Below are 2,734 nucleotides of genomic sequence, written 5' to 3' on the forward strand. Positions count from 1 at the left end.
TTTAACTCTTTAATAAGATGCGATTTGCGTTTTCTTTTTCTTATTTTATTCATATTCTGTAAAATCATTTTATTCCGATGGGAGAAAAGTCTGTGGTTTATGTCAGGATAAATATGTTCTGGGATACTCGTGGATAATAAATGTAAAGAGAAAAGTAAATTGAAACTTTATCCATCCTTCAAATTTTAATTTACCTAGCAAACAACAATTACAGGCTCTAAAATGAAAATGTGTTAAAATTTATATGTTTTAGTACCAGTCTAGCATCTGTCCTGTTTTTCTTTCGAATCAAATCGAAGCGAAAATGGTGCTTATTTGCGGCATTATGAGCCAAGGTCTGTGATTAAGCATTTCTTGCCGACGCGTTTTAGGCAATCGGCAATTATAACTTCTGTCATATCCGCCCCGGAACATTTTAACTTGGTGTTCTTTACGTAACGTCACAATGGCCGCAATGTTGACTTTTTTGCATTGCATATTATTCCTTGGTTGTTCAATTCACCAGACAAATCATATTATAGCTTGAAACTCTGAAACATAATGTTGAAGTATTTAGGCCAAGTATTTATTGGTTGTTCAGTTCACCAAACAAATACTATAATAGCTTGAAACTCAGGCATAGCATGTTGAAGTAATTAGGCCGAGTATTATATTAGTTGTTGAAATAACCGGATAATATTTACTTGCAGAATGTCCTCGAAACTGGATTCAGCACAGATGCAGCTGTTATTTCATCAGTTCTGATAAAAAGTCATGGACAAATGCTTTGGTATGTTGAAAAATGAAGAAACAAGAAATATTCTGTTGATGATCTATGTTATCAGTTAATAAAATCTGGAAAAAAAGATCGACTAGGATTTTTAAGTCCTGATTCAACACTATAAATTGCAATACCAAAAATACTTTTTTTTTCAATTTATTTTATATTAATTTGTCGCAGAGCTGTGTGATGCCGACAATTCTGTCGGGTGTATGTAGAACGAACGTTTCTGTCCAATTTTACTATTTTATCCACAGTAATTCAAATTAACAAAAAGGCATACATTTATAACAAAACAAATAGCCTTTGAGCACTGTTTATCCAGTCTATAATTAAATCAGAAATTTATTGTCACTTTCAACGTCGGTTAATCAAACTAACCGAACTAAAAAGAAATTAAATATTAAAGTATAACACGCTTGTTCTGTGGATATCCACTAACTAACTGTCTTTTTTACCTGTATGCTGCATAATTTCTTATCTTTTCAATTTAAGATCTTCAACCAGTGAAATCACAGATTAATATCTTGACAACCAGTATATTCAAATTATGCAAATTATTCTTTTACTGTCTTCTTTAGATCTTACCACATTTGACAAAAAATGGAATAAAGACCTTGTTAGAAATTAGCTACACTTCGCAAACAAATTATCAGCTTAATTTTCTACAAATATTACTGAACATAGTAGCCTAAAAGTTTACAGCAGGACAGATATATAGTTACATATATAGTTTATAGCTATGTGACTTTCAGTAGCAGTGATTGAAGTATTTCTTAGGAGAGGTTTATTCATATAGCTCAACATTGTTTAATAGTATCTGCAGAGAACTGAAAAAATAAATGTAGTTAAACCCTAAATTTCACCAATGTTTACAGGAGGCATGCAGAGAAAGGGGCGGAGATCTTGTTGAGATTAACAACGCCATAGAACACAACTTCTTGATGTCAAAGGTCCCGCCTTTGAATTATATTACACGTAAGCATAAAGGTTTCTACGACTAACAATAACGGTTTTAAAATATTTGAACTCTCGCTCGAATATTATACCTTATCTAACAGTCAATTGCCCCATATGAGTTGCAGAAGAATTATTTAAGTTTGCTTGCCTTACTTACAGAATGCCGAACTTGAGACCATTGAATACGTGTAGTGTTGTGCTCAGTATTGTGAGATATGTTTGTTTGACAAGTTTCTATACTGATTACACTCCTGTCGTACGAGATTTGCAATAGCTGACACCATATCGGCATAAGATACTTGTTAATATTTACCATTGCATTTATTCATATACATAAGTTTACATTTGGATTACCATCTATGGGCCGAGATTATAGCTGTGTTTAAGACACATAAGAAATTTATAGTCGTCCTGCATTATGCTTATTCAATTCCTTAATCCAGTCTAAATATGCTTGTTCCATTACTAATATTAATATAAAAGAAGGCAAAATATCTTTTATTTCAGCCGCAGTAGGGTTTTGGATAGGTCTGACAGACAAGGAAAGAAATGACACATTTGTCTGGATATCATCTGGACAGATTCCTACTTATACCTTGTGGGAACCTGGCCAGACATCCCATTCGTGGGAAGAGGATTGTGCGTATTATCATAGGGACATATGGAACGATATCGGGTGTAAAAATGAAATGCATTACATTTGCGAACATAGACTTCAAGGTGTGTGTTAAAATATGTTTACTTGAAACATTAATGTTTAAGGTTTATGTGTTTTGTTTTAGCCAATGTCAAATCTAAGTCGCCCATTATCACTCCTATAAAAGAATGTGTTGTATACTAGTATTCTGGAATAAACCTGCTGTTATTATCGTTTCAAATTGCATTTCAACAGGACAGTTAAGCTGTGTTAATAAAGAGAAAACCCCCATTATGTGAAATACCGTAGAAAAATACAAAACAAAACATAAATCTTGTGTATCTTTCTTCAGTTGACGTGTAGTTTTGCAGAAAACG

The 2,734-nt window shown here is 32.9% G+C and overlaps 1 long non-coding RNA gene across 1 annotated transcript; it reads left to right on the top strand.

Moving 5' to 3' along the window:
* The first annotated feature begins 699 nt into the window (after positions 1 to 699).
* Positions 700 to 2,391, top strand: LOC123525582 (uncharacterized). The gene is made up of 3 exons (XR_006681488.2): positions 700 to 769; positions 1,639 to 1,738; positions 2,228 to 2,391. It is a non-coding gene; the product is annotated as an uncharacterized LOC123525582 (long non-coding RNA).
* Positions 2,392 to 2,734: the final 343 nt, after the last annotated feature.

This window comes from Mercenaria mercenaria, chromosome 3 (genome assembly GCF_021730395.1).
Source record: "Mercenaria mercenaria strain notata chromosome 3, MADL_Memer_1, whole genome shotgun sequence".
Classification (NCBI taxonomy): domain Eukaryota; kingdom Metazoa; phylum Mollusca; class Bivalvia; order Venerida; family Veneridae; genus Mercenaria; species Mercenaria mercenaria.